Raw genomic sequence first — 24,170 nt, 5'->3', positions numbered from 1 at the left:
CACTGCAAGCATAGATTCTTTTTTTCTTCCCCAACAACTTGAGTTCAGAAGAGGCTCATGGCAATTTTCACACTATTCACACTTCAGCACAACTTGGCTGCCACAGCTGAAATCCTCCTGGCTGCAGGCGGTTTGGGCAAAGTTGCATTAGTTGGGTCCAGCAGACCTTCACAGCATAAGTACTTCTGAGATCCTTTAAAAGCACCCTTAGCTCGACAGCTATAAATCCAATTAATTGCCGTAATTTGGGGGAAATGTCAATTATCTACAAATGCTTATATCTGGGCCGAGAAGCGTTTTGCTTTAAATGCGCGAGGCTAGAGATGCATGGAGGAATCAGCTGTTTGGAACCAGTTTTGAGCTTGATAAAAACTGGTTTGCGATCAGATATTGCTCCATATKTAATCYGCAAAGCAAGCTAGAGGGAGCGTTACTGAGATGCTATCAAAGAAGAAGAAGRAAGCAAACAGATGTGAGACGGTATTTGATACATTTCTGATCTCCAAAAAGCAGGGTTTTGTTCTTACAGTTGCAGTATGCAACTTTAAAAAAAGTTTTTTTTTTTTTTTAATTTGTTAAAACTGTCACTGTGACATGACAGTGAGACATGAGACAGATAATCTGTAAACAAATCGAGCTCCTATTGCCATCTGCAGAAATACACAGCTTGGTCGGAAACAACAAATCAGGAAGACTACCTTTGAGCTGTCAATCATGCTTGTCCACCTGCTGCTCACACCCTACCTCTTGCTCTTTGCTACTCTGCTGCAGGTTTCCCACACCAGAGCCTGCCATGAATGCTAAGGCTAGTCAGCATGGCCACCAATGATGGTGGATAAGCAGTTTTCCTGTAACAGTAAGTCGTTTCTCATCCATTAGCACATTCAGCAGCACATACATGAGGGTGATTGACAATGCCAAGACCTCCCTCCTGGCTCTGATTGGTTGCTYTTGWCCGGGAGTGCTGCATTTCTGCTGATGGACATGGAGGAGCCTGAATTTTTTTCACAAAACATCCGTCTAATACCAAACTGTCATAACATGGTGAGACTTTAAGCAAATATATTAAAGGCATATTTTTTTTAATAAAAGTTAYRTGCTGCAACTTTAACCATGTCTTTGTACTTATTATTTTACACATTTTAACATTGTACCTCATAATGCACTGTTGTTTTTTATGYAACTTTCAATGATTTTATGTCATAAGAGCCACTTTTGAAGATGAGAATTTATGTCTTTATCCTGGATAAATAAAGGTTTAATAATAATAATAMGTTCGGATCTCCAAARACAACACCAGCATGGTATGCCACCAGTTGGCAAGAAGTGCAGTGGGCCRTCTCCCTGTAAAAATAGCATTGTCTCATGTAATAAAAATATCATCATGTGACCAGAGCTGCTAAACCCGCAGCCACAGCTGTTCGTCAGCATTAGAGCGAGGTCTCTCCTGACCCGATCCGATTACACCAATGRGCCCAGAGACCTATGAAGACCTCCTTTTTCCTTTTCCAGTCTTGCTCAGTCATCCTTGTTCCGTTTCACGCAAAACCATCTGCTGCGTTTTTATTGCGACTTATCACCACCAGAAATCACATTTTACAGAAAACCTGCTCCGCCTTAATGGAGCCTGAGTGGATAAACAAACATGCTGGAGGAACGCTGTACCTGCCAGAGTTCCTGCTGCTTGTTTTGCTTCCTTCGACTGAAGGCTGCACACGATAACCAAACCAAATCCGTGGACGTAATATGGAGAATGTGTTTGTGGAGCACAGCAGGCTTTGTGTGCTGGAGTCCTTAAACACATCTTTGATCAGCGACGCTCTCTTCCTGCTGGAGASACGCAGGCGGCTGGGGTCCCAGGAGCCTTGTTAGAGTGGCATTTTCGCCCGCTCTTTTTATTTCCGCTCCGGCTTTAGCGCAGCGTCAGATGCGGRATCCCGGTCTTTTATAGACACGCTTACGTCTGCTGTGGCCTTTCACGTGTGTACATCAGGTTTATCTGTTTTACATGGCGTCACAAAATGTACACRGCTACCTGTGCTGCTCAGCCRTAAAAGGGTGAAGGTTCAGAGTGCCGCGCTTGTTTGCAGAGAAGAAGTGAGGGTTTGATGGGTTTGTGTAAAGAGTCTGATGGTAGTGAAGCAGAACATGGACTGTAAACATGCAGGGAGGCAAATACAGCATGGAGAAAAGTGTAGAGCTTCCCGGGAGGGAAAGTAGAGCAGCAACGCTCGTGCAACACGCAGATCGAGAAGATGGCAGTCGTCTGTTGACCTTTTATTTTTCTCCTTCAAAAGTTCCGAACACAAACATGTAAAAAATGAATCCTTTGAACCCATAATTGTTCAAAAAAAACTCAAGGAGTTAATTTATGTATCTACTTGCTCCTCACCGTAGCCAAGAAGAAGAAATGAATGTGAAGTGACCAATTACTGCGGCAACCACTGTGAAACTAACACACTTTTCATCACAACACAGCACGAGACCCAGATCTGTCAGTGGTGTAATGAGGGAATGTGTAGTGGAATATTTTGGGCTATTTGGAGATTAGACACAGTGATACACTGGCCATATCTCATGAAACGTCCTGCTCCAAGTTTTATTTTGGTTTGGATGAAMACTTCAGAAACTTCAAAGTATGTGACTTGTTAATATGSTTTCCAAAATAAATAAATTAATAAATAAATAGCWGTGTGGTCTTAAATGTTTTTWWWAAAAATATATSTTRGCAGCTTTTAAAGTTACAACTTTTTATTAGTAGATTAAAAATACWAACGCCTCTTRATTTAAGCAACAATGTCCACACTCTTCTCCATGCTGCTGCAGTGGTCTTAATCCATGTCTATGTGGAGAATCAATCACCATTAAACTCGTGAGCTTGAGAGGGCATTAGGAGTCAGATGCAGGTTAKAAATGGGACTTCATTTTCACATGATGAGTGCCTAGGAGTGGCTCTGCCGATGGGCTTGTGTCCAAGGGCTGATCAACTGCAATAAGCCATGAGCCTAATTAGTGTTTTTTTCGACTGTCGTCGTAATAAATTGGCTTTCATTCACTTTGTATGCCATTAGAGCCTCTCTCAAAAGCCCTTCTGAGTTTCGCTGTAACATGAGGCTGTGCTGCGATCTAATTATTGTAATGTGCRCAGGGAGAGGACAAACTCTATGGAGAGCAGCTAACGAACACTGTSAGGAATAGGTGYGGATTTGCTGTCSGCGCACGAAACTTTGCACTTATCTTGTCTGGATGATGTCAGTGWCAYGGTGGCTTCTTTTTGATACAGCAGATTAACAACACTTGAGAGAGGAGAGCGACACTTGTCGCATTTCTTGAGGAGGCCGAAGAGTCGTGGCTGAGAAGACGTCTTTGTCRACAGTGGCTCTTCATTTAGCTTGATTAGTCTAGCTTGCGTTCAGTCTCCATGGAAACCAGCTCGTTCGCGGCATATGGTTCGCGGGGCGCCAGTATGGACCTTACCACAGGGCCCGCCTTTCATTGGCTAATGCCCATTTTACGTCACAGCGCAGCTATCACGTRGGTTACMGACTCACAAACTCACGCTAATGTACATTGTGGACTACCAGACCGACAGAAAGTTTTTGCGTCAGGACTCTAAAAAAAATGGTTCTCCGTCAGTGGGGAATCTGTACAGGCGATGTCAGGTMTCCTGATCGTGTTTGTGGAACTAAAATTCACAGRTTTCCAAAATCTGAAAAGGAAAGCCTTGCTTGGATCAAAGCTTGTGCAYGACYGCATTTGCAGCTCAACCGTCGTAGGATCAATAAGAACAAAGGATTGTCTGCTGGTGTAAGTATTATTGCTTTGCTTTCTTCGTGTTTAGTGAATGAAAAAAATAGTCAATAATAAACACATCCATTATGAAAACCTTTTARCCAAGTACARCATAATGGCAGTACCGATACAACTTSTMCAYCYTGAAGCCTGTCTGTTACACAGCCTTACGATAGTTGAACAGATCAATATGCAATGTGTACCGTATCTGACATACATTAAAAATTTTATTTATCCTGAAAAGGCTTTTTACTAAACTGTAATCGTGTTAGCCACGCTAGCACCGAGTACCGTGTATTAGTGTTAGAGGCATTGCGTGGCTAAAATGTCTTGATGTCGTCCAAAAAGATGACATGAACTTGTTGGTTCCATTGTCGTGGCTGATATTTTGTGAAAATCCGGCAGAAATGCTAAACTAATCGACTCAGAAATACTCTGCAGAGTCAGTCGAAATGAAAAATCCCATAGAAGCTCAGCTCTGCGAGGAGGTTAATGTGAGACATGAAGTTACGTGGGACTTTCGAGGGGCGTTTCTGGGCGGAGCTTGGTAAGGTCCATTTCTCCTCTCCTTTTGTTAGTGCTTCTGGTCAGTCTTTCTCAAACTATGGTCCGCGGGCGTCCCCTACTGGTCCGGAAGGTACTGCATGTAAATGACAGTTTATTTGCTGTGCGATGCGTGAAGTTAGAAAAAATAAATAAATACGTGAAATTAGCTAACCAAAGGATTGTAGTTAAAAATAACAGTGAGTAAGTGACGTAAAACCAGGTCACGTCAACATCTATTATTGCTTTTATTTAATTAAAAATGATTTCTTTGCAAATAAATACAAGATAAATACAATTAATTGTTTCTGCCAAAGCAACTCAAAACTATTTTTCTTTTATTGTGCTTCTAAATAACAAATAGCCCAATAATGATTTTAATGCACACAACAATTATAGTTACAAATTCCTTTTCTCATTTCCATGCGTTTTATTGGAAAGCTTACAATCTACACTTTCAGAATTTATAACTAAAATCTTCCTCCACTTGTTTATGGTTTTGTCATGGCTAGTCACATTTATAAAACTTCTCCTTAGTTAAGAGACTAAACTTTAATTTCAGGTTGGATATATTTAGAAGTGTTGTAATTTCAAGTTAGGTTGTCCATGAGTGTTTGCTAAATGGGTTAAGTGGTCCTCAGGCTGAAAAGGTTTGAGAATCACTGCTTTAGGTTATAAATCCGATTTAAATCATAGCTTCAAGACAAATGTTTCACAGCAGACCAACTGCTTTATTGTCAGGATGGAAGGATGATATCTGCTCGTCTGCTAGCTAGTACAACCAGCTGAATTCAAAGATGTGGCTATGAATCAAAACATAAACACAGCAGACTTGTATTCATGCTGTGTGAACTTAAATTTGTAAATAATCCAACCTGTTATCTAAGTAATAACCAAACTGTGCTTTAGTTGTTTCCTGAACTTCTGCTAGCTAACAGCACAGATGTTTTCCGAGCATCTTCATCTGGCCACCGCATTGGAAGTCGGTCAGGAAGGTTTCTCGTCAATGCATAATCGAAGGTTTTCCTAATCTCCATGGAAACCTCTTCATTGGAGTGCATGGAGCTAAAAGAAAACAAGGTTACTCTTTCTGGAGAAAGCGACAACACTGTGAAAGTGTGCACAGCCTTTCTCAAACACACTGAAAACTTACTTCTTGGAAAATATAAAACACCTGCTGTGAAAAAAAAAATCTCAATTTCCTTACTCCAAATGTTATATTTGTTGCATATCTCTTTAAAATTTCTATTTCTTTTTTAAAATGTAAGTGATGGTCTACTTCGTCCTGTTAGACTACACCTCGCCTTCTTTAGCTCGCTGCACGTCCTGAAGCAGATGATTATTTAAATGTTAGAAATTCAAATTTTAGAGGGCGATTCCCCCCCTCACAATTAATTTGTACTATAATCTTTAAAAGTACACTCATGAATGTGAAGCTCAGCAATTATCAGCTCAGAGCTGTGAATATTACAAGACACTAGAGTTTTGCCTACTGCAGTTATGTTTAATATATGAACTCTGTGAATCAATCAGAAACTAAGAAAGAGATCTGATTCACTTGCAACAGCAGCAGCAGTTCTTTAGGATAAGATGACGAATAAAAATGAACCCGAGGACACGCAATAATAATAATAATAATAATAATAATAATAATAATAATAATAATAATCTAAAGCACTAATGTCCAAAAGAAATATGTTTTAGCTACGGTATTTAATATAAATCCCAACAGTGTTTAAATACAGATAAACATGCGCATAATTAAGTTATTCAGTTAACATAAGACAATGAATTGAGTGAATCATTTAGAGATGCTAGGCAAAACAACAACAAAAAAACTGTTGTTTTTAACATGCCGTCTCTTTGTTATGAAGTGACGAAGCAGCAGGGCTGGATAGCCGACCCCACAGAGATCCAGCTGCAGGACTTGACACAAATTTAATAGAAAACACAGAATCAGACAGAAGTAGTTTTTGGTTTATATGACGCTGAATAAATTTTCCAGATCAAATCTGCTAAATTAAGCCCAGAGGCAGCGGCAGCAGCAGCATGTTTTGGTCGAGTGGATTGATGTCGCCTGGGAGACGTCGACGTCACAGAAGACACAGGGAAGCATATACCACCTTATAATTAGCTCCCACAATGTAKTATACAGGAAATTAATATAGTCCATCTTTAAAGGCGGAGGGGGGAGCTGATGGAGAGAAACAACAGGGTTGCCATAGCGCTTGTTGGGCAGACTTTGACCAGTTTGGCAGTGTGACGAGTTCAACTAGTGTGCAGCGCTTCTACTAAGCTGCATGTGTGGTCTGTTTTTCATTGTTGTTGTTTCTGATATGGTTTGTTAGATTAACACAAGAGGAAGAAGATGTGTAGTCAAACTCTAAACTGCAGGAGGTCTGCTCTGTCACTACCTGAAACATGATGGAAACCATCCTGCTTGGTGTTCAACCGTTTCCCTCATTATTTTAGCTCCATATGCCGGAATGAAAAATGTGGCTTATCCTCCCTCGACTCCCAAAAAGCTAGGCAGAATAATAGCTCACGTTATTCACGTAAAGATTTCTCTATTAAAGCCGCCTGAAACATTTCTACTAGCATCTATCAGAAGGTAACTCTGATCTAAAGGATTTGATCTGTTCAGTTTCAAGGTTGGCAGCAATACAATGCATCACAAATATTGATAAAACTCAAAATCCAAAGTAACTTTTATAACATTCAATGTGAAACCTTAAACAGTGAAAAGGGTTAAACTTCCAGTCTTACTCACCTTAGAGACTTAAATAGTGCATAATACCTTGCAAATGTCTTGTATTATGATTTTATGTGATAGATCAACAAAAAGTATTGCAATCACAGCTTGATTTGTGCGACGCAAGACGAGGGTCATGCAGAGAGGAGGGAGTTTGAACAAATGTTGTTTCTCCTTCTCAATGTTCTTTTTTTATGTGTGCATGTGTGTGTTTCTGTGTGTGTGTGTGTCTGGAGGCCTGCCTGTGACCCTCAGCAATCATTTTTGCTTATTAAAAACAATTTAGCTAAATAAAATTGTCTGGCTTACATCAGCCACATGATGATCATTAACCAGAACTCATACTCCATCTTCTCAGGTGCTTTGTTATATGAGTACGGAGTAGACTAAAGTACAYATGAGTATTAAGCTATATGTTATTAAGCAACTGATGAAGTAAAATGAGCATGCTGTGATGTCCCAGGCCTGTGGTAGATAATCTAACTATCAGATTATGGGCAAGAATTATTTTTTTCAACATACACCTGATGGGGAAAAAAATGCAGGCCTGAAATGAAAGCTACACAAAATTCGAGAAGGACCCCTTCACTCCACTTCCCAAACACAGAAATGTTTTGGATGCAGACACAACTTTTGTCTGCGGGTTCATTAGGCTGGGCCCAGAGCTGTTCAAAATGCCCGGTGCGTTACAGGCAGGGTAGAAGAAAAGACACATCCTGAGTGGCTCCCTCTGCTCTGGGTCAGGCACCCTCCGTCACTGTGACATAAATAAACCGTACCGCGGCTGTCACCTGAGGAACACGACCCAAAGGGCAGGTTCTGGTTTGCTCTCTGATCCACCAGACCTCACCACTGCACACAGGATCTGGGCTGGAGGTGAGCAGCCGTGAACAGAACGAGGAACCTCAAATGGTGATAGGTTCAGGCCGTAGCATTTGGAGCTCAAATCTAAATATGTCACAAATAGCAGCCTAAAGCCCATTAGCAACAATTCAGACCATAGCATGTATGGAAAGCTAGTCTGGGGAAAAAAATAAATAAACTGCCCCTTTTTAGTTATTTTGATCTTTGGCAACTCAGTCTGCATCTGAGTTGCCATGGAGATTAACCACTCAGATATTAAGATTTACTTAGATAGATACCGCAGCAATTTAAACGTTTTCATAATTTACTTCAAAACATTTGCTCAATCAACGACCGTCTCTCCTATGTTTTCTTAATGTCTACAGTCTCAGATGAACAGGCGCCATCAGCAGCAGCATCAGCAACCCTAAAGCAGCAACATTGGGTACACATCAGGTAAAACACAGGCTGCTTTTAGGCCACTTTTGCTTTCCATTGTCCCGACTCCATAAGTGGATTCGGCTACAGCTGCAGCTATACTGAGACTAAATTACTCAGAGATGAAATCTACTGACGAATTACTTCTGACGGAAACTGGATTCACTGTAGCTTTATTTAGGTGTGTCAATCATGAAGGGAATATTTTCTCAGACTTCTGCTGGTAGAAGACAAAAGTAATATTAATAATAACGATAATTTCCCTTCCACTTGAAGCGTATGCACAGCTGTCACATATAAAATCCCAGAGAATTGAATCCCAGCAAAGGTTGTAACGTGACAAATCGTTTTTACGAGGCAACGCAGCTAAYAGGAAACATCCATCTGCGTCCAGATTGGATCTTACCACTGGGCCGTTCTTTTATCTGTACTTTCTCCAAGGTGATAAATGCATGCATGCAGACTGAGAGGGGCGGTTAATGAGACAGCTACTGGAGTTTAATAAGTTGAATTCATTACACAATCAAGGTCTCAAAGTCAGCTGAGGAATGGGAGTTCTTGGAAGCCAAACTGAAATGATGCAAATCTATAAAGACTTCGTTTTCATGTGGTGCAGAAACACTTAAGCGCTCCATGTGCCTTTGCAAGAGATTTGATTCTTAACAGTACTTTATATGGACGTCTTTGTGCTAAAACTGTTGATGATGAAACAATTTTTTTGCCATTTTAATATCACATTTCAAACATTTTATTTCCATTTCTCTCAACCTAACAAGGTGAGTCTTGCTATGCATCCAGCCCTGCTTAATGAGATTCATTGGAATGAGAATTTATTGAACTTTGAGTCTACTTGGCTTTGCTCAATCGGCGGTATTGATTCGTTCCTCGCGCTGCAGAAGCATCTTTCACGTGAAGACAATAAAAAGTGTGAAGGCAGGATCTTGATATAAAAAAATGAGACCATGATAAATCATTTCAGACCTTTTTATTCCTTCAGCATGACGCATCTCCTGCATTAGTCAGCTGAAAAATAAACAGACTTGATAAAGGGAGAATCTGGGGGGGAAATAGAAGAAGCATCTGCGTAATCTTGCTGCATAAGCATTCAGATTTTTTTCACAGTTCTGGGTCAAAAACTCATAAATTGTAGAGAATCTGATGAACTATGAATATCTGGTGCGTACTTTGCCTTCTGTAGGTAAATCCATAGTTTTTCAGGAGGCAACAGAGGATTTAAACGATCTAATTGTACAAACATTTCAATTATAAAAAGATTAAAATGGTACAGAATTTGTCAGTAAGTGGAAAGGTTTTGGAACAACAGTGACATTACAAACACTAAATGTTTGTTCACAACTCATAAAAGTTCACCCATATGGATGAACAAAAGAGTCGCTTTGGAAGACTGAAGCTCTGGGGTTGCTTTGCTTCAGATGGATGAAATTGAGAAATTTAATATCGGACAGCGTCCATTCCGTCAATATAACTCATCGATATGAAATGCGTTTTTATAGGACAAACCAGTGACAATGATGTCTGCAGCACAAAGTCAGATTTGCACTGTTTGAGTGCTGTCATTGTCTTAGAGAGAGAGCAGATGTCATGAATAAATTTGACATTCAACATAATGCAAGTTGAACATGTTACATCAGCCTCCTTGACAAAGATAATGCCATATTTTAAAGAGAAAGCTGTATAGTTTCAGTAGATATATTTGAAAAAAATATCGGTATTGGTATCGGCTATCGGCCAAATGAGCTTTAGTAAATCGGCATATCAGATATCACCCAAAAATTCAACATCATGCATCCTTAGTAGTTAAGTTTGGTCCAAAACTTCCAGATGTTTGATAGAAAGGTGACTATAAAGAGTATTACCTTGAATCCAAACATGCTTCCAAATAAACTAAATGATGAGTTAATGGAAGACAATAAAGGTCCAGAACTGAGTCTGAAGGCTGTTGATGAGACATGTCCACACAATCTGATCGATTTGCAGAAAGTCAATCAAATCAAGGCTCAGGACACTCATAGACTCACATCAAAGACTGAATGGGGAAACTCACTGAAAAGTTGCTTCAGCTCTTCGTACTTATGCAGCCAAGTTGGTACAGGTTTGTTTATTTTCTTCTTTTCAGATTTATTAGTTGTTTGGTTGAATAAATTGATTATTTTTTTAAGTACATTAGATTAAAGCTGGAAAATGACTTATAGCTTCTTTTCTTCCACCATCACACAAACCTGACATCTCAAACAGAGTGTGCGTAAAACCCTTTGCATCGCCGGCTAGTTTCCACAGTTCTGCAGCATCCAAAGCCACAGAAAACGTTCCAGTGTTTGCTCTGAAGCATCTTCCAGCACTTACACTTCCATCACGTTTCTGAGCGTTCTGCAGGCAACCTAGGCCTCATCTGGGTCTCTGGCAGCTCGCAGACTGTGACTCATGCAGCAAAACTACTGGACCTACTTTAGCTCCGAAGTTAAGGAGTCGTGTCCTGCAGACGTTCTGTGTCTGCGATGTAGAGAGGAAAAAGGCAGTTCAAAAAAAAAAAAAAGCCAGCATTGGTTGTCTGACTTTGCTTCAACCACATGCAGAGCTCATCTGGTTTCTCTTGGAAATGTTCCCCGTCATCATCGGCTGACCCCGGGATTTAAAATAGCTCCTACCCAAAGACAAGTAGTCCGTGGGGAATTTCAAAAATGGCAGAACAAAAAAAGTAAAAAAAAAAACAAAACAAAACAAAACAAAGTGAGACATGGCAACGCAAAACAAAATCACTACAACAGTCAGGCCTTTGTTGTACCGTTACTGGCTCCATAAATATTCATGTTTTAACATCTCCCACCAAAGCAAGGAGGAAACATTTGACTAAAAGCTGGCATTTAGAAAATAAAAAAAATTTGTGTATGACCCAGAAGTAGGGAGCTTTTTTCAAAATTACAAAATTAAGCCCAAACACACTAATCTGGGGTTTGTTTTTCAATCAGAGTAAGAGTTTCTCATTGCCCTCCACAGATTTCAGTGACAAGAGATCCTCTCTTTTGTGATTCACACATTGAATTGGTTAGTCAATGGGATCCCAGGGGACAAAATAAAAGCAGTGGAGGCGGCTTAAAAGAACAGAAATTGTTTTTTTTTTGTCTTTTAGCTGGAGATTGGGAGAAAAATGTTTTTGTCACATTAAATCCACATATTATCTTGGATAACATGAGGACGACAATCCCTTTGAAAACGAAGATGGAACAGAATATTGCCGAACAGAAGCAGGAACAAGAGGACAGCAGCTCTTAGTGCACTTAACGATAGGGTGCGATCGATATATAAATGATTTAAAAATTGCCTGAGAACACTGCTGTATAATCCATTAGGAAGAGAATGTCACTGTAGAGCTGCTTTACAAGCACTTTGAGGATCCGATCCAACGCTGCAGCCAATCGCTTAAAACCCCCCAAAAAAGACTAAACTTTTAATCCACAGTGACTTTTATGACCGCATTGAATAGAAAACATTATCATGTCAAGAGAAGGCTTACATTCTCCTCAGGCCTGAAAATAGCCACACTAGATTCAGCGTACGTCACCTCTAGGGGTCAGAGGTCGTACCACGCAGCTAAGAATACTTCGGATGTGAAAGGATGAAGCTCCCCGCTCCTCCTCCTCCTCATCAAAATGCTAATGGTGTTTTGGCAGTCGGCTTAAGCAGCCAATAAAAAAAAATTAAATCCTAGAAGTCAAGTAACTGTTTGTGTTCTGATCCAGCGATTATTACCGGAGGTGTAGGTCGACTGGCCGTCGCGGTGGGATCGCACCTCATTAACGAGGCTGTTCTGGTTCTGACCCACCTCGCTTTGGTGCGTCGTCAATAATAACTTCCTGTCACGTCCTCAAACGGCCCCCCAAAAGCCTGGAAGTTCAAACTCTGAGCTCATACGTCTCTGCAGCAAGGCTGTCCTGAACCGAACAGACTGTGGAATCGTTTATTTTTTATTTTTTTTCCCATTATCATAATGAACAATAGAGTCACCTATTGTTATTCACCAATAATACGCCAATGTGATTTTGGTGCCTGTTTAAATTAGTAATTATAGTAGAAACGGATTAGAACGAGCTGCTATATTACACGTTGAATGTGAAATTACAGTCATTTGAGCCCATAATAACTCACGGATTATAGTGAGGCTTTATTTAGCGTATCATCCCTGTTTGCGTGGCAAGTGTGAGTGTGTTTGTGTGTGTGTGTGTGACACAACAAAAAAAAAAATACAAAAAGCTTTGCAGCAGTTGCGGCAGACATTTGATTTTGCGTTTGCGTGTGCCAGTGGTTGACTTCAACACACAAGAACAACCTCCACCATCCTGAGTTTTTATCGAGAGTAATGCTTTTCTGCTTTAAGTCCAACAGCACATAGGGAGAAGACATATTACTACAACAACCTCCAAGAGCCATTATGAAGATATTAGCAGAATATCAAAATAGCAAATAGTTGTAAAAACTATTTCCTGCAGGATAGAAAATAGATTTTAGCTCATATCTTACTCCAGAAACACCTCTGCGACACATAAACCCCACAGACTGATTGATTATAACCTGGGCGCAGGTTGGTAGCTATTAGCACAGGGAATGCTTCACCAGTAGAGAGAGAAACAGGTTCAATAAATTGTGGGGAAAGGGTCTGTAAAGCAGCTTAAGATAAGTAGGGATTGGCTTCGAGAGGGACAGGAAGACTCTAAAGCAATACTTAATTAGGAACAACATAATTAGGGCGTTTCAGCCGATGTGGGTCTTTAAATATTAACCATTTACAAGAACAAATCTACATTCTGCTGCATAAAGATGCAGTAAAATAACACCACTTATCTGCGCTCCAGTATTATGAACTCCTCCCGACAAACTCACACAGACAGCAGACGTCATTGTCATTCGTATTGTTCGTATTTCACGTCAGCTACACGTTCTACATCCAGGCCACGACAAAACCATGACCGAGTCTCCTCTGAAGCGTTCTGAGTCATTTATGGATCCTAAAAGTGGGCATTCTCAGCTTTATAATGATGTCAAACACATTTAAATAAAAAGATTGAAGAGAATATGGCCAAATGAAAATTGGAAACCAGATTTCAGCTCCTTTTTTGCCCCACATGGGCCGCTGTCTGGATCACATGACACAGATCGGCAGAAAACACCAGCAGACGACACGGTGAAAAACAGCAACTGGTTATAGAAACGGAAAATATTGTTCACCGACTACGATATGCGATCCAAGATTGAAGGTTATGAGTTTCAAAAAGTGTCTGCGCAAAATATGGCTCCATAGCATTCTGGGACAAAAAGAAATCCCAGACTACATTAAAAACATAAAAAGTCATAAGAAAAAATAAAATAAATAAAAGATCTAGACTTCAACACTGATAATTTCAAAAAGCCTTCAACCCACAGTTGGAGTGGAATATGTCGTCTCTATCTTAAATATTAAATGTGTCAGTTTTGAAGGTTGTGCAATGTTTTGTTCTTTTCATAAGTCAGATTAGTGCACATTTTATTCCTAACTACCTACTTCAACATACGTACATTATTCAATGTGTCTACAGTATGAGGTTATGTAATCAGCTGCAACTATGTTCAGATCAAGCTTGTCACAGTACAGCTTTTTTTTTTCTTTTTCATCCTCCCACTACTTTGAAAAAGATTGTTGATGGGATTTTAAGCAGAGACAAATGCAATTTCCCACCAAAAATGAAAGCTGGCATTTTTCTTTATAAAATAAAAACAACAACTTTCATACAGAGATGGAATCAAAAGCCCTGTGTTTGAAGATGCAGAGGAAACCTTGCTTCTAACAGATAGGCTCACACATCACCGTTTTTATGAATAGTTTTGTTTTGTTCGGGTCTAAAGTACATGTCTCCCTGCTGCTCACTGCAAACAGCTCAAGACAAACCAGTTTGAAATCACATTTCCATGAGCAGTGACATAAAATGTCTTTCTTACGACAGTCTGAAAGTGCACAGAGGGCCTTTTATCTCACATCTGACATTAGGTGGCTTTAAATCCACTGCTTGCTTTTGGAAGTGAATGTACAACGTCTTAGCGCTTTTTTAAAGCTAGATTTTAAAAAATCTGAACAGTAAAACCCAGTTTCTTGGTATGCATTTTGACAACTACCAACAGTAAATATTTACAGCTGTGTGATTAAAAACTCACGCAGTGCCGCGCAGAAGCATTCACACTTCAGTGTTTGTTCTCAGCATAAATATCGCTGTTCTGTGAAGGACTCGGGTTTGTTAGAGAACATCTGTGAACAAACAGCTTCATCATCAGGTCCGCTGTGAACAAGGAACACGGCGGACAGGTCAGAGATACGGTTCCAGAAAAGTTTAAGGGTTCAATTATGAAAGAAATGAAGCGTCTCGAGCAACATACTGTTCACACCATCATCTAAAAATGCAAACAGTACGACGCGACAGCTGAAAACCTACGTAGATAAATGAGTCTGGAACAGCTGCACAGATTCTCACCTCAGGAAGGCGAACATGTTGACAGTGCAGCTATCACAGCTAACATGCGTGTTGTCCAGTTTGTCACGAGTCGTTTTGGGGAAACTGCAAACACTCTGTCTGGCCGTAGACAGAGGCATATGTAGAGGCGCGTAACGAAGGAAAACTAGCAAATTGCATGATCACTCCCAACGGTGAAACACGGTGGCGGCAGCATGACACTGTGGGGAATTAAATGATCGGATTAAAACGTGTCCATCTGCTCAAACGACCCAGTCAACCTCCAGATCCAAATCGATTTGAGAATCTGTTGATTTATCCATTAATGTTTGTAGATGCTCTCCGTTCAGATCTGACTGAGTTTAAGACAACGTTTTCAGAAACTGGTAGACATTCCTTAAAGAACTTGTAGCTGTATGAAGAATCGACCCAAGGACGTAGACACAAATGCACAACCCTTTCCAAATTTCAAATTTTAGCAGGTAGGTGTCATTTTTTAAATCCTCTTTACTTGGCGTATCACAGAAAATCTCAATCCAACAACAATCCAATCCAAAATGGCAAATTTGGGGACCTAATGTTGTAGATTTTCCTCAGCAGATTTTGCTCCATATTTTCATAAATATCTCTCTGTGGCAGATTGTTGAAGTATGATTTAACTGTTTCGACTGAGTTAATGCTCAGAGGAGCCAGGGTCAGTTTTTTCTCCCGCTCTGCGCTTCACCCGAGACACAGAAAACACTGAAACACAGAGCAAACACTGCATTAATATWAAAAAAAAAGCCATCGGGCAAACCTTCGTCAGAGTTGCCGGAGCTCGTCTGTCACTTGATTATTCATTTCTGGAGCTGCACAAACAGAGGAAATGCCTCTCTGATCCCCCAAACGCCTACGCCCCCTCGATAAGAAAAATAAATAAATAAATATACAGCGATGAAGCTCAAAGCAACCTGCAGACATACAGATGAGGATTGTGATGTAATGAAATTCACCTCGTGATTGAGACACTGTTGAGATGCGGGATTTAAAACTTCTGAGCCGTTTCATTGGCGCTGCGACACTGCATGCATGTAAAGAGAGGAGTTGGATGATGCTGGATGCACAGCGATGCCACTAGATTAGGATATCTGATATTAGCTCTGACGTTATAAAAGTATCACCACGGCTTTCTGCTGAGAATCCTTAGGATTGACGAGCAGGGAAGGCGTAACGCTCTGAAAGCTCTGCTAGATTATCGTCAGATCACTGGAGTCTGGTGTGGAGGGAAAGTTTCTGTCATAGGCGATGCTGTCTGCCTCTGTTGGCCTCCATGCAGTATCTCATTAATGCACACATGAAACTATAGGCACCCGGACGCAAAAACATTTCCCTTTTTCCAACTTTGCTCTGTCAAACAAAGACGCACGCATCTATTTGGAGATAATTCAGCTTAAAGGATCCATTAAAACTGCGATTTTTGTCTCTTTCAGAAAGTTTGGCTGAGGGCAGGGGAACCCGGTGTGAACCCTCTGGAGAGCGACGTCTGGCAGACGGAGCAGATGAACCAAATGAAAGAAGAGTTTTCAGAAAAACAAGACACCTCTGCGCTCTCCGAGTGGCTGCTGTTTATTACGGGAGCCTGGAGAATGTAATTATTTGACTGCTGCTGGTGTTTATTAATCGGTTATACTCCCAGTTGGAAATGGTTCGATGGGATTTTTTTTTGTTTTTCTTGGAGGGACGAGTGACGGATGGCAGGATTACAGGACTCTTGGCAAACCTGATAAACGCAGCTGTTTCTATTAAAATGCGTGGTAACACTTTATTTGAAGRGGGGGTGAATAAGTCTGTCATGACACTGTCATAAACATGACATAACTCCTGTCATGAACATGAAAAAGCCTTCATGAATATTTATGACTGTTGCCATAAAGCGTCATTCGGTAAATTATGACACTTTTAATACAAAGTTGACATTATTCAAAATCTCTTTGTTATGACAACTTGACATTAACCAATAAATCATTACTGTTTAAACTTTACCTTTAATAACATAAAGTTACATAATTTTTAAAAATGCAATCTGTAATACTTTTAGAACAATTTTATATCAGTAATAATTTCTTGGTTAATGTCAAGTTGTCATAACAAAGACATTTTCAATAATGTCAACTTTGTATTAAAAGTGTCATAATTTACCAAATGACGCTTTATGACAACAGTCATAAATATTCATGAAGGCTTATTCATGTTCATGACGGGTGTTATGACATGTTTATGACAGTCATAAATATTCATGAAGGCTTATTCATGTTCATGACAGATGTTATGTCATGTTTATGAAAGTGTCATGTCAGTCTTATTCATCCCACTTCAAATAAAGTGTTACCAAATGTGCAAATGAGATTTGATCAGAAATGTGCTTTATGGCTTTTTATTTTATTTTTTTTAACTATTCAGATTTACTTTTGGCTCTTTTTTTTAAGTTTCAAACTGAATCAGTGTAAATCTGCTACTGAACAAATTAATTGGCGATCGATGATTTGGAACGTSAGCGACAAATCAAACTAACAGAAAATGCAACAGTGAACAAACGGAAAAGCAACCGATCTACTTCTGCTGACGAATAATTAAACTATTCATTGGGTTCATCTCTAATCCAGGGCTCTCAGAGTCCAGTCCTCCAGGGCCTGCAGGGTCTCTCGTTCATCAGAGCTGAATCAATAAATTGGATCATTAGTTTATCTCTGTACAACCCGACTGCATGCTGAGGAGGCGATTCAGCTGTTTGGTTCAGCTGTGCCAGATCAGGAACATTTCAAAAAGTTTGCGGGACAGTTTTAGTTTTCCAGACTTCATTGTGAAACCCCGAGTGAAAAAGATATCTGCCGTAATCTGATTTGATTGTTATCTAATCCCAGATAGAGAGAAAACAAGAGCGCAGGTTTTTTATTTGATTTTTTCATGCAGTTCCAGCTCAGCAGAGTAACACACAACTTCCTCCTGAAAAAGCTCTGCCTCRATTTCTGGATATTAGACATTCAGCCAGCAGGCAGGCATAAACATCCAGCTCCTTATCTGCAGCTCCGCTTAAGAAGTTCCTACCTTTGCAGACAGCCTGGGCTGCTTAGGTTGAGTAAAGGGAGGTTTCCCAGTCAACGATAAGGGAACAGGGGTCTCTCAGGGATTACACAGAGTGGAAAAAAACTCTTCTCACTTAGGAATGTCTGTAAAAAATAAATCTCTCAGGAGTGTGTCAGGCAGACACATGACAATATTAATAAAAAACAAAAACAAGCATCTTCAGTCACAGCTGATCAGATCGAACTGCTTATGGTTCTTGACTCAAAGGTTTAAACATCTCACTTCTTCTTCCTCTGTGGTATTAAGGTGGCTAATTACTCTCCGTCTCACTACCAGATGTTGCCGCCAGATCCAATATGGTGGGCCCAAATGGACACATAGAGGATGATGCGATACGAAAGGATTGTTAGAAAATATTCTCTCWCACAAAACCTCGGAAAWTTCCCGACTGGCTTTAAACACGTGTCAGTAATCGTAACAATATTCAAAATGACTCCAAGCATAATATTCACAATCCACTGCAGGTCAGCATATGCATGTAAGAGTAATCCTAGAAATTGATTTAAGCAATCTGTCTCCATCTCTGTTTGTATTAGCAGAAACACTCAGTCAGCTGTCTGCGCCATGAAGGGTGGGATGTCTGCGTCTTTCACACCAGGATTACAGCTGACGGYGCATGTGACCTGAAAAGAAAATTAAAGCTTAAAAATGTCCTGTAAGGGAGGGCGGCTTGATGCTGCAGAATGAGACGTTCGCTCCTCAAGTCACGCTGACTTTGATGAGGAGGGTGATGCACAGAAAAAAATAGAATCAYATTTACCTGTTTTCAGCATCAGTGGGGTGTTAAAAAATGAATGTGGAGGAGGCCGATGGATGTTAGTCCTTAACATAAATGTTGTTCGTTCCTAACATAAATGATAGACTAAGAAATATTTTAAATGCTGTTGTGTAATTGTATAAAACTCATCAAATCAGCAGGTCAAAACTTTACAAAAGCAGCTGACTGATGACTGGCCGCCTTTCAATCGATACATCTCGACGGGCATAACACAGCAATCATAACCTCATAAAGTAACAAATAAGTCGAAGCAGAAAATGATGCTGATTTGCTCCAGCTCTAATAGCAACCACACCCAGGGGTACATGTGGTTCACCTGCCCTGCAAAAACAGGAAACAAGTTGGTTTGCAATCGCACAGCTGCAAGTAAAGAGTCACGCAACTTAACGACRRGTTGAACAAATTGAAAATTGATGGCAAAAAAAGAGAGACAAATAAATATAACAGTTCTGCTGCAACAGTGTGAAGGCGTGCATCTCCACATGTCAGAACCRACAATTCACTTCAACATCGCGYATCTGTCTACGTAACGSYGACTACGTTGCTCACCCAAACCTGTTCAGTTTTCAATTTTCTGTGCAATTTCAGAACCAATTTTCAAGTGTGTCTTGGTGTTTCGAAATTCAGAGGAATAAAAATGTGAATGTAGCACCTAATCCTCGACACACTGGTTAATCGTGTAATGCTGTGTACAAGCGATAAAGAAAGCGCCAAGTAGGTTCACGGCTTAGGAAGGCTAAGTACAAAGGTAGTGTCTATTAGTTAATAAGCTTCAGTGCACTYGGGTTATATTTGACTTCCTGTAGGCAGTCATACAGCTGGCATAATGCTCAYGTCTGCTCACCGCGAGATAAAGTGACAGWCTCCTGGCTCGTCTTCATTCATACACACCCTCCTCTGTCTGCTCTCTGATCTGATGGATGACGGGATTCGGTGTGCTGGGATCGTCGCGGTACACAGAGTACCTCTCAGGAAATGAAAAACTTTAGATTTCTTTGAGGAGCCATGATAAGGACCTCCAAGCTGAGCGTKACCACCACATTAGATTTCGCTTTTAAACTCCCGTCCTCCTGATCATTCTGGCACAATTYGGGCATCAAAAGGTTTCCCTCAGTCAGAAGATTGTTTGGATCTGATGCCCTCCAGCTGCTCTACTGTTTCAACAGGGGGTTTGATCATCTGTTCTGAATTTGAAATTCTCCACACTTTAAAATTTCACCTTGGGRGCTCCTGCCAAACAGCCTGTCACGACGGCTCTTTCAGCTCTGCCTCATCCAGTCGRAGTAGATGTGCGYCGTAAGTCCCTTTCTGGAACYATGGGGCGTGTACTAGAGGTGAATCAGGACGTTTCCATTGTGTATGAGGGTAAATATGAGTGCACAYTATTGCTTTTTCAGTTCACTGACTCCTACTAGTCAKGAAAAGTCAGTGAGCCACGAAGGACTTGCTATAGGCATCTMYGTGAATCAGCACATCGTCGTCTGYGTTTTTAAGAYGAGGTGACGGAAAGTGGCCGTCAACTACTGACTGACGGTTGAACTTCACGTTCCTGACCTCACATGTCTTCAGTCCCTCAGACGGAGCAGATTGTGACTGTGTGAATACAGACCAAGCACAAAGCGAGCGCGAACAATCTTGCAGCGGAACAGCGCTGTTTTAAAAAGCTCGCTTTTCACTTCAGGGGTCTCTGCATAAACAYGTCCCACTGAACATACACCARCACTTCCCTGTCACTAAAATGAATAGACCAGAGACTTATGCAATATCTCTCCTTTCGTGTCCAAACACTCRCRACCCAGAATAACTGCCTTACCACCCAACAACGAATATTTAAAGGAGTTCACAGCTCATTGCCACGCTCGAGTCGTTATCAAAAGGCCTTCTTCGCCGMCGGCGCCTGGGCCGACTTTCGCATCTGCTCTTATCTTATCCGTGCCGAAAAATGGCTGCAGGAAGGCTTTGTGATAAAAAGTGAGTATGGAGGGCATTTGTTGGTTCCAAGGAGATTTACTCAGTCACAGAAGTAAACAAGTCCTGAACAATGTGAGTTTTTTTTTTAAGGCATGTGAAGTGAAAAACTTGAACTTCTTTCTGGCTGCTGCGATAGTCACAGCGGAGGCCACAGAGGGAGCTGGACGTTTTGGTCCTTTGATGTTTTTGCTGATCATGCATTAATTTGTTCCTACAAGGGGGACATTTTGTTCCCATGCTGACAGCCACTGATTTTGATTTATTTTTCTATTGTTTCCTCATAGCATACTGTATTGAAATGCAATAAGTAACATCTTCCTGGTGAAGGTTATTATGGTTTAATCAGCAGGCAGTCTGTCGTGTTTAATGAGTATGAACGAACATCAGGACAGTCTGATACAAAGTTTTTATAAAATAACCCTTAATTACAGTCAATGACTATTAGGGACACCTTACTAGAACCTCACTGAACCTCTTATTATAGATTTAACAAGGTATCTGAAGTATTCATCGGATTATTGGTCCATACTGATATGACAGCATCGCTCAGATTTGTTTACTGCACATCTTTAACACAAAATGTCAGTCCAGTTACATCCCAGAGGCTCTCTGTTGGGTTGGGATCTGGTGATTGGAGGCTAGATGAGTACAGGTRACATTTGGTCAAGTGAAAGATGCATTTGGTGATTTGAGTCTTGTTACAGGGTGAGCTGTCCTGCAGGAAGCAACCATCCGAAGATGGGTAAAGTGTGGTAAGAAACTGATGGATATGGTCAGGAACGTTGGTCAAGCGGGTTGTGTCATTTAATGGACGATCAATCAGTACTGAAAGACCATGATCTGTAGTTTCCACTGCAGAATAGCTTACAAAAGCACATTGTTCCTTGTTGTGCTGCTCAGTGGAAATGAGGCAGAAGTGTGCCAAGAAAATATCCTTCACACCGTGGCACCATGACAACCAGCCTGAGTCGCTAATACCAGGAAGGATGAATCCATTTTCAACATCTTAATACTGCAGGTGAAAGCAAGACTCATTAGATCATGCAATGGCTTTGGGTTGAGATTTGTTGACCTCCCATTGGCTGTTTTTAGCCAATGGGGTTACACCCAGTGTGGGCATCTGCTGCTGTAGCACATCTACTTCAAGGTTCGTGATGCTGTGCGTTAGCATATTGTATTCTGGAAACATTGGTTGCGGTAAGTTGTTATATAAACCGCTTTTACCTTTTTTATTTAATCACATCCAAATACTCTGCCCAGTCTTCTCTGACTTGAATCAACAAGTCATTTTTGTCCACATTCATAGGACTTAGTAGTTACTTCCTCTTTCTTTAGGCCATTTTCTATAAATCCTACATGGTTCGAAATGAAATTCATTTCAGATCTATTTGGTTTGCAACACCCAGACGACATTCAACGTCAGTAAATGTCCTTCCTTCCTGTTTCTGGTGTTCAGGTTTAACCTCAGCAGTCATCTCCAACATGTCCAGATGCACTGAAATGCTAACATATGATTGGCTTTTTTTTGCTCTTGGTGCTAACAAGCAATAGAGGAGGTGCATCTTCTAAAGGGAAGGGAAATTATGTACAGTTTGCTTGATATGATTGTAGAGCAATTCATTTTGTATGCTGTCCTTAAAGGTAAGAGCAACAAACACTCCCTGTACAGCCACTTGCAGTCAGCACACTTACACAGAGCTCACCAACGTGCAAAATCATAAAAGCTTCACAACTGCTGCCCCGGGGCCAGTTTTTGCACAGGCAAGGGCAGGATATTTTTATTCCTTTTTTCACAGAAGAAAAGAAATGCTTTCTGTTGAATGAACAAAGGGAATTTCCTTCCTCAACTGCTTCTCTCCCTCTCACCCTGGATCCTATCATATGGCACCGTGCGTCTTCCCACACGCCTGTTTCTAAGCTACCGGCAGCGTTGTCTGCCAATCCCGCTTAATTGCCTCCTGTGTAAAGTGACAGCTGATGAGCGAGCAATGAGAGGGAGCTGTCCTCGCCTCTTCTCACTGATCAGAGCCTCTGCTGCCTTTCCAGGGGATAGACTCCACCTGAGAACCAGTCGTTTCTCCCTTTTGGGGGAATAAACAGTAACGCTGTCCTAGAGGGAAACTTCAACAACCAACATGGAAACATAATGTAAAAAAAAAAAAATCAAATAAAACAACATGTTCTCATTTACAAAACTATTATGTGAGGATGAATAAGTGAAAGCAGGAGGAAACAATGCAAGCTTGGAAGGGAGAGAAGTTTTTCAGAAGCAGAGGCAAGAAAAAAGAGAGAGAAGGAAATCACAGTCATCAACGTTTGATGCTTTCTTTACTTACCTTGCTYGATCCTGGAGGAAAAGAAAAGATCCTCAGCTGCTCCGCTGAATTGGGCACCCTGTTGCTTCTTGTTTCCTTCTTCTTTTGCTGCGTCTTCTTCACAAATAGATCCTCCTCATCCTCGGGTGCGGGGCTGAAATTAACAGCTCATAAGAGAACGCCACAAAACACACCAGAGTGGAGAAGAGGAGAAGAAACACACTCTTCTCACCCCTTAGTCCTCCTTGGCAGTGTTTCCCCATCCGTCAGAGCGCAGCAACTGAAAGTGTGTGTGTGTGAGAGAGAGAGGGAGAGGGAGGGAGGAGGAAATGATATTCAATGGGTGAGTGAGAGGGTGTGAGAGAGTGGAGGGTGATCCTCTACATTACGTCTGTCTGTCTGTCTCCGGCTCGCGCATTCCTTCCCGACAGAAGCCACGGGGTCAGCTGCTTTTGCAGCAGCCAGACTTGGCTTCCTCCTGAGGGAAAAAGACTTCCTGTTCGCTCTCTCCTCAACTTTCCTCACCGGGTGAAGGCGGTCTCAGTTTGGTGGTCTTCKCGTTTTTAATAATAATCCCCCTCTCTCGTGCAATCATACTCCTGCTCAGTAGTCTCCAGTTTAGACTCGAGAGCATCCCAGCCAGCCTTGATGTAATTTCCTCCTTTCCGGACGCAGCCCAGCAGTTGCTCTTCTTATGAGGTATCTGCTGTGATTTTTTWAAATGTATTTATTTAAATGCCCACTCTGTGACACAACAGTTTGCATGTTCACTAGTTTAATGATTTTCTTTCATTTATGCTTGAGTTCAATACGGAAATCTCACAAATTTCATAGAAAATTCTTGACTTTTAATTGCCAGAGAGTACGCACTGAGGGTGCTCTCTCTGGCCACTTTATTAGGTACACCTGTTCAGTTGTTTGTTAACACCAATCAAAGCATTTAGTCGTCTAGTAAAGGCCATTTGCTGAAATTAAAACCAAACGTTAGCGAGAGGAATAGAGGAGGATTTATGTGACTTTTCTTATGAGTCTCAGTTTTAGCTGCAACATTCAGCAGTGATTAAATCAACTAAAAATCACACATGAACAAGTTTGTTCAGGCGGTAAGTCATTGAAAAACA

General features: G+C 40.9%; 1 protein-coding gene across 6 annotated transcripts in view; it reads right to left on the bottom strand.

Moving 5' to 3' along the window:
• shisal1b (shisa like 1b) overlaps window positions 1-23,626 on the bottom strand; it is a 59,420-nt gene extending 35,794 nt beyond the window's left edge. For 2 of the 6 annotated variants that reach the window (XM_008432783.2, XM_008432777.2), the window contains exon 1: window positions 23,071-23,615. The gene's annotated coding sequence lies outside the window, so the exon portion shown is untranslated. Of the gene's footprint in view, window positions 1-1,665; window positions 2,646-23,070 lie in introns of those variants that run through there. The other 4 variants (XM_008432778.2, XM_008432781.2, XM_008432782.2 and 1 more) reach the window with 4 other exon arrangements.
• Between the last annotated feature and the right edge of the window lie 544 nt (window positions 23,627-24,170).

This window comes from Poecilia reticulata, linkage group LG16, assembly GCF_000633615.1.
Source record: "Poecilia reticulata strain Guanapo linkage group LG16, Guppy_female_1.0+MT, whole genome shotgun sequence".
NCBI classification, from domain to species: Eukaryota; Metazoa; Chordata; class Actinopteri; order Cyprinodontiformes; family Poeciliidae; genus Poecilia; species Poecilia reticulata.
This window is presented reverse-complemented; position numbering and strand designations above follow the sequence as displayed.